Source organism: Pan troglodytes, chromosome 3 (genome assembly GCF_028858775.2).
Source record: "Pan troglodytes isolate AG18354 chromosome 3, NHGRI_mPanTro3-v2.0_pri, whole genome shotgun sequence".
Lineage (NCBI taxonomy): Eukaryota > Metazoa > Chordata > Mammalia > Primates > Hominidae > Pan > Pan troglodytes.
Window position 1 is genome coordinate 110,798,793 of NC_072401.2, and position 8,923 is coordinate 110,807,715.

The 8,923-nt window shown below is 40.3% G+C and overlaps 1 pseudogene; it reads right to left on the bottom strand.

Moving 5' to 3' along the window:
* Nucleotides 1-7,613: 7,613 nt before the first annotated feature.
* On the bottom strand, nucleotides 7,614-8,685 carry LOC129135371 (RNA-binding motif protein, X chromosome-like; annotated as a pseudogene).
* Between the last annotated feature and the right edge of the window lie 238 nt (nucleotides 8,686-8,923).

An 8,923-nucleotide genomic window follows, 5' to 3' on the forward strand; every position in this document is an offset into this window, starting at 1 on the left:
CCTGAGGCCAGGAGTTCAAGACCAGCCTGGGCAACGTAGCAAGATCCTTTCCCTAAAAAAATAAAATAAAATAGAACAATTTTTAAAATAAATTTGTTGATACATGTTTTATGGACAACATATCATCCATCTTGGTGAATGGTTCACATGAAGTTAAAAAATTTGTATTCTACTATTGTTAGGTAAAGTGTTTTATAAACATCAATTAGGTGGTTGGTTTGACAGTGTTGCTCAAGTCTTCTGTTATCCTTAGTGATTTGTCTATTTTTTCCCATCAATGATGGAGACATGAGCCGTAGAATCTTCCAATGTAATTGAAGAGAGTTTTGGTCTCTTCTTTTTTCAGGTCTTTTTTATTTTGTGTACTTTGAAGCATTGTTTTGGGGTGCATCAACATTTAGGATGATATTTTCCTGATGAATTCACCTCTCTATAATTATGAAAAGATTCTCTTTATGCCTAATAATATTTCATGCTCTCAAGTCTAATTTATATTATATTAATACAGCCATTTTATCTATTTATTGTGCTTAATGTTTACATAGTATATCTTTTTTCATCCTTTTATTCTTAACCTAACTGGGTCTTTTTATTTAAAGTGCAGTTTTGTGTGTGTGTGTGTCTGTGTATGTGTATTTTGTTGTTGTTGTTGGGTCTTGCTTTTTTATCCAGTCAGAGAACTCTGTATTTTCATTAGAACGTTTATATACTTTACGTATATTGTAATTATTGATATGCTTGGATTTATACCTATCATCTTGCTATTTGTTTACTATTTATCACATTTGTACTTATACTTTTTTCCTCTACTTCTCAATCTTTTGGATTAATACTATATTAGCAGGATGTAAATATTTAACTTGTTTTATTATGAAGCTAAACTGGTATTTCCCCCTTTTGTTTTGTTTCATTAGGAGGACTGACTTAACACATGGAAAATGAGTGGCTTTACCTTACTCCTAGCCTATATGAAATGTGAATTTCTTCTTTTGGCCAAACTCTTTATTTAGTATTCTGTAGTTGTTTAACACACACTTAAAAGGTCTTATTGGGGGAGGTTCTTGCAGATTCCCAAGGAAATGTCAGAAAGGCAAAATGGCCAGCATTATCCATTTGCTTTTTTGGATTTACTGGGTGAATAGCACTTTCCTTACATAGGTATCTGGTTTCAGGTTTTTCATACTGAGAACACTGAGATTTCAGTTGGAAGATGCCCTGAAATCTTATGAGTAGCATACCCCAACCACCCTCTAATAGCTGTCTTGTTTATATAGGCAGAATGATTCATTTCTCCATTTTACATGGCTAGATGTTTTCTGGAAGATCTTAAGATTGTTTGCCTCATTTACTGGGAAAAATCAGATAGGAAGTGGCTTTTAAGGACCCTTTTACTTGGAAAGTTACAACACTAGTGCAACAAGTCTTAATACATTTAATATTTGCTTGCTGAAAAGCAATGCCATAAAGTCAAATAAAATTGAACATATTTTGGATTCTATTCCAAGATGGCCGAATAGGAACAGCTCTGGTCTGCAGCTCCCAGCATGATTGATGCAGAAGACAGGTGATTTCTGCATTTCCAACTGAGGTACCTGGTTCACCCCATTGGGACTGATTGGACAGTAGGTGCAGCCCATGGAGGGCGAGCCGAAGCAGGGTGGGACATCACCTCACCCAGGAAGCTCAAGGGGTCAGGGGATTTCCCTCTTCTAGCCAAGGAAAGTGATGACAGATGGAAAATGGAAAAAAAGGACACTCCCGCCCAAATACTGCACTTCTCCAACATAGCAAATGGCACACCAGGATATTATATCCTGCGCATGGCTCGGCAGATCCCACACCCACAGAGCCTTGCTCACTGCTGGCACAGCAGTCTGAGATCGACCCGTGAGGCAGCAGCCTGGCTGGGGGAGGGCGTCTGCCATTGCTGAGGCTTGAGTAGGCAAACAAAGTGGCCAGGGAAGCTCGAACTGGGTGGAGCCCACCAGAGCTCAGCAAGGCTGGCTGCCTCTGTAGTCTACACCTCTGGGGGCAGGGCGTAGCTGAACAAAAGGCAGCAGAAACTTCTGCAGAATTAAATGCCCCTGTCTGACAGCTCTGAAGAGAGCAGTAGTTCTCCCGGCACAGTGTTTGAGTTCAAAGAACGGACAGACTGCCTTCTTAAGTGGGTCCCTGACCCCCCTGTAGCCTAACTGGGAGACACATCCCAGTAGGGGTCGACTGACACCTCATACAGGCAGGTGCCACTCTGGGATGAAGCTTCCAGAGGAAGGATCAGGCAGCAATATTTGCTGTTCTGCAGCCTCCACTGGTGATACCCAGGCAAACAGGGCCTGAAGTGGACCTCCAGCAAACTCCAACAGACCTACAGCTGAAGGATCTGACTGTTAGAAGGAAAACTAACAAACAGAAAGCAATAGCATCAACATCAACAAAAAGGACATCCACACCAAAACCCCATCTGTAGGTCACCAACATCAAAGACCAAAGGTAGGTAAAACCAGAAAGTTGGGGAGAAGCCAGAGCAGAAAAGCTGAAAATTATAAAATTCTAAAAACCAGAGCACTTCTTCTCCTCCAAAGGATCACAGCTCCTTGCCAGCAGTGAAACAAAGCTGGATGGAGAATGACTTTGATGAGCTGACAGAAGTAGGTTTCAGAAGGTCGGTAATAACAAACTTCTCCGAGCTAAAGGAGGATGTTTGAACCCATCATAGGGAAGCTAAAAACATTGAAAAAAGATTAGACAAATAGCAAACTAGATCGAGTTAGAATGGCACGAGAACTACGTGATGCATGCACAAGCTTCAATAGCCAATTTGATCAAGTAGAAGAAAGGGTATCAGTGATTGAAGACCAAATTAATGAAATAAAGTGAGAAGAGAAGTTTAGAGAAAAAAGAATAAAAAGAAACAAACAAATCCTCGAATAAATATGAGACTATGGGAAAAGACCAAATCTACATTTGATTGGTATACCTGAAAGTGACGGAGAGAATGGAACCAAGTTGGAAAACACTCTTCAGGACATTATCCAGGAGAAATTCCCCAACCTAGCAAAGCAGGCCAACATTCAAATTCGGGAAATACAGAGAACACCACAAAGATACTCCTTGAGAACAGCGACCCCAAGATACATAACTGTCAGATTCACCAAGGTTGAAATGAAGGAAAAAAATGTTAAGGACAGGCAGAGAGAAAGGTCAGGTTACCACAAAGGGAAGCCCGTCAGGCTAACAGCGGATCTCTCCGCAGAAACTCTACAAGCCAAAAGAGAGTGGGGGCCAATATTCAAAATTTTAAAGAAAAGAATTTTCAACCCAGAATTTCATATCGAGCCAAACTAAGCTTCATAAGTGAAGGAGAAATAAAATCCTTTACAGACAAGCAAATGCTGAAAGATTTTGTCACCACCAGGCCTGCCTTACAAGAGCTCCTGAAGGAAGCACTAAACATGGAAGGGAACAACTGGTATCAGCCACTGCAAAAACATGCCAAATTGTAAAGATCATCCATGCTAGGAAGAAACTGCATCAACTAACGGGCAAAAAAACCAGCTAACATCATAATGACAAGATCAAATTCACACATAACAATATTAATCTTAAATGTAAATGGGCTAAATGCCCCAGTTAAGACACAAACTGGCAAGTTGGATAAAGAGTCAAGACCCATCAGTGTGCTGTATTCAGGAGACCCATCTCACATGCAGAGACACACGTAGGTTCAAAATAAAGGGATGGAGGAAGATCTACCAAGCAAATGGAAAGCAGAAAAAAGCAGGGGTTGCAATCCTAGTCTCTGATAAAACATATTTAAACCAACAAAGATCAAAAGAGGCAAAGAAGGCCATTATATAATGGTAAAGGGATCAATTCAAGAAGAGCTAACTATCCTAAATATATATGCAACCAATACAGGAGCACCCAGATTCATAAAGCAAGTCCTTAGAGACCTACAAAGAGACTTAGACTCCCACACAATAGTAATGGGAGAGTTTAACACCCCACTGTCAATATTAGACAGATCAATGAGACACAATGTTAACAAGAATATCCAGGACTTGCACTCAGTTCTGCACCAAGCAGACCTAATAGACATCTACTGAACTCTCCAGCCCAAATCAACAGAATATACATTCTTCTCAGCACTACATCGCACTTATTCCAAAATCGACCACATAGTTGGAAGTAAGGCACTCCTCAGCAAATGGAAAACAACAGAAATCACAACAAACTGTCTCTCAGACCACAGTGCAATCAAATTAGTACTCAAGATTAAGAAACTCACTCAAAACCACACAACTACATGGAAACTGAACAACCTGCTCCTGAATGACTACTGGGTAAATAACAAAATTAAGCCAGAAATAAAGATGTTCTTTGAAACCAATGAGAACAAAGACACAACCTACCAGAATCTCTGGGACACATTTAAAGCAGTGTGTAGAGGGAAATCTATAGCACTAAATGCCCACAAGAGAAAGCAGGAAAGATCTAAAATTGACACCCTAACATAACAATTAAAAGAGCTAGAGAAACAAGAGCAAACACATTCAAAAGCTAGCAGAAGGCAAGAAATAACTAAGATCAGAGCAGAACTGAAGGAGATAGAAACATAAAAAACCCTTCAAAAAATCAATGAATCCAGGAGCTGGCTTTTTGAAAAGATCAACAAAATTGATAGATTGCTAGCAAGACTAACAAAGCAGAAAAGAGATAAGAATCAAATAGATGCAATAAAAAATGATAAAGGGGATATCATCACCAATCCCACAAATACAATGTACCATCAGAGAATACTATGAACACCTCTACGCAAATAAACTAGAAAATCTAGAAGAAATGGATAAATTCCTGGACACATACACCCTCCCAAGACTAAACCAGGAAGAAGCTGAATCTCTGAATAGACCAATAACAGGTTTTGAAATTGAGGCAATAATTAACAGCCTACCAACCAAAAAAAGTCCAGGACCAGAAGGATTCACAGCCGAATTCTACCAGAGGTATAAAGATGAGCTGGTACCATTCCTTCCAAAATTATTCCAATCAATAGAAAAAGAGGGAATCCTCCCTAACTCATTTTATGAGGCCAGCATCATCCTGATACCAAAGCCTGGCAGAGACACAACAAAAAAAGAGAATTTTAGACCAATATCCTTGATGAACACCAATGTGAAAATCCTCAATAAAATACTGGCAAACCGAATCCAGCAGCACGTCAAAAAGATTATCCACCACGATCAAGTCAGCTTCATCCCTGGGATGCAAGACTGGTTCAACATACACAAATCAATAAATGTAATCCATCACATAAAGAGAACCAATGACAAAAACCACATGATTATCTCAATAGATGCAGAAAAGGCCTTCGACATAATTCAACAGCACTTCATACTAAAAACTCTCAATAAACGAGGTATTGATGGAACGTATCTCAAATTAATAAAAGCTATTTATGACAAACCCACAGCCAATATCATACTGAATGGGCAAAAACTGGAAGCATTCCCTTTGAAAACTGGCATAAGACAGGGATGCCCTCTCTCACCACTCCTATTCAACAGAGTGTTGGAAGTTCTGGCCAGGGCAATCAGGCAAGAGAAAGAAATAAAGTGTATTCAATTAGGAAAAGAGGAAGTCAAATTGTCCCTGTTTGCAGATGACATGATTGTATATTTAGAAAACCCCATCGTCTCAGCCCAAAATCTCCTTAAACTGATTTGCAACTTCAGCAAAGTCTCAGGATACAAAATCAATGTGCAAAAACCACAAGCATTCTTATACACCAATAACAAACAGAGAACCAAATCATGAGTGAACTCCCATTCACAATTGCAATTGCTACAAAGAGAATAAAATACCTCGGAATCCAACTTACAGGAGATGTGAAGGACCTCTTCAAGAAGAACTGCAAACCACTGCTCAACGAAATAAAAGAAGACACAAACAAATGGCAGAACATTCCATGCTCATGGATAGGAAGAATCAATATTGTGAAAATGGCCATACTGCCCAAGGTAATTTATAGATTCAATGCCATCCCCATCAAGCTACCAATGACTTTCTTCACAGAATTGGAAAAAACTACTTTAAAGTTCATATGGAACCAAAAAAGAGCTCACATAGCCAAGACAATCCTAAGCCAAAAGAACATAGCTGGAGGCATCACACTACCTGACTTCAAACTATACTACAAGGTTACAGTAACCAAAACAGCATGGTACTGGTACCAAAACAGAGATATAGACCAATGGAACAGAACAGAGCCCTCAGAAATAATACCACACATCTACAACCAGCTGATCTTTGACAAACCTGACAAAAAGAAGCAATGGAGAAAGGATTCCCTGTTTAATAAATGGTGCTGGGAAAACTGGCTAGCCATATGTTGAAAGCTGAAACTGGATCCCTTCCTTACACCTTATACAAAAATTAATTCAAGATGGATTAAAGATTTACATGTTAGACCCAAAACCATAAAAACCCTAGAAGAAAACCTAGGCAATACCATTCAGGACATAGGCATGGGCAAGGACTTCATGTCTAAAACACCAAAAGCAATGGCAACAAAAGCCAAAATTGACAAAGGGGATCTAATTAAACTGAAGAGCTTCTGCACAGCAAAAGAAACTACCATCAGAGTGAACAGGCAGCCTACAGAATGGGAGAAAATTTTTGCAATCTACCCATCTGACAAAGGGCTAATATCCAGAATATACAAAGAACTTAAACAAATTTACAGGAAAAAAACAAACAACCCCATCAAAAAGTGGGCAAAGGATATGAACAGACACTTCTCAAAAGAAGACATTCATGCACCCAACAGACACATGAAAAAATGCTCATCATCACTGGTCATCAGAGAAATGCAAATCAAAACCACAATGAGATACCATCTCACACCAGTTAGAATGGCGATCATTAAAAAGTCAGGAAACAACAGGTGCTGGAGAGGATGTGGAGAAATAGGAACGCTTTTACACTGTTGTTGGGAGTGTAAACTAGTTCAACTGTTGTGGAAGACAGTGTGGCAATTCCTCAAGGATCTAGAACTAGAAATATCATTTGACCCAGCGACCCCATTATTGAGTATATACCCAAAGGATTATAAATCATGCTACTATAAAGACACATGCACACTTATGTTTATTGTGGCACTATTCACAATAGCAAAGACTTGGAACCAACCCAATTGTCCATCAATGATAGACTGGATTAAGAAAATGTGGCACATATACACCATGGAATACTATGCAGCCATAAAAAAGGATGAGTTCATGTCCTTTGCAGGGACATGGACGTAGCTGGAAACCATCATTCTGAGCAAACTATCACAAGGGCAGAAAACCAAACACTGCACGTTCTCACTCATAAGTGGGAATTGAACAATGAGAACACTTAGACACAGAGCAGGGAACATCACACCCCGGGGCATTTCGGGGGTGGAGGGCAGGGGGAGGGATAGCATTAGGAGAAATACCTAATGTAAATGACGAGTTAATGGGTGCAGCAAACCAACATGACACATGCGTACCTATGTAACAAACCTGCACGTTGTGCACATGTACCCTAGAACTTAAAGTATAATTTAAAAAAATAAAAATAAGAGGTCAAAAAAATTAAACATGTTTTACTTTTTTCCTCACAAGAACATAAAAATTATGGAGGGGAACTTAACAGGGAATTTTTAAAAGGTAACACAATTTTTCCTTTAAGTAGTCCTTGGGTAGTTATGACAGAATAGTTTGCACTTTTTGTTTGTTTCTTTGAACTGGGATTTTGGTCTAAAGTTTTGTTTGTTTCTAGTATCTGCTTCTGCCTCCCCCTCTATCAGATCGGCTTCCTCCACTGCCACCACCTCTTGGTGCTCCACGGCCTGAATTGCCGTAGGAATCACGTGGAGGATTTCCATAGAAGGGGGAAGCCCTCTTTCTTGTCTGCCAACCCGACTATGACCACTTGATTAGAGATCACTTCGGCTGCTTGAGTAACTGTCTCGACTTCCACCATATCCGTCACGTGAACTGCTATAATCATCGCTTCCACCATAAGATGGGGGGGCGGGGGCCCTCCTGTAGGTGGAGCACTACTTGAGTTACCATAACTTTCATATGAATCTCTGTAGGAATCTCCAGTTGGATGATCTGAATAGTCATGATCACTATTATATCCATCTCTATCGCTATAGCCTCTTGATGGATAGTCATCACGTGAATTGAAATGACCATAATCACGGTAAGTACAATCTCGCGGTGGTGGTGGTGCATAACCTCTTGTATCACGAGAACTTGGGTAATCTCTGCTTGAAGAACTGTCTTTTGTAGAATACCCATCATCTCTTGGGGGCAAATAAACATCTCTACGAGAGGGCAGCGGTTCCCTTCCAGGTGGACCGCACTAACTATCTCTTGCACGTGACACAGGAGCTCTTCCTCCCATTCCACTGCTGCTGCGAACTGGTCCTGAAGGTGCAGATCTCTTAGGAGGAGGACCCCCACTTCTTGGTGGTGGTCCTCTTTTTACTGGGAGTGGTCCCCTGGAAGAACTCATGTTAAAATTCATGGACTATCCACTGTCATCCATGTGTCTTCTCCATGAGGGAGGTCCCCTGGTTCCTCCACTTCTTCCTCTTCCACCTCTAAGACCTTTTGGAGGGCCTCTACTTCTTGGAGGTGGAGGCGGTCCACGTCTACCACTTTCAAATGATGGTTTGGTGGCTTGTTCCACCTTGATGGCTTTTCCATCTAATGACTTTCCATTCATGTCTCTGGCTGCATCCTTAGCATCTGCTGGGCTTTCAAAGGTGACAAAAGCAAATCCTCTTGATTTGTTGGTTTCACCAATGAAGAACTTTGCTGGACAATCTGCTTCAACTTTTTTTTTTTTTTTTGCCAGTGAGTCAGAGGGGTGACAGTGGATT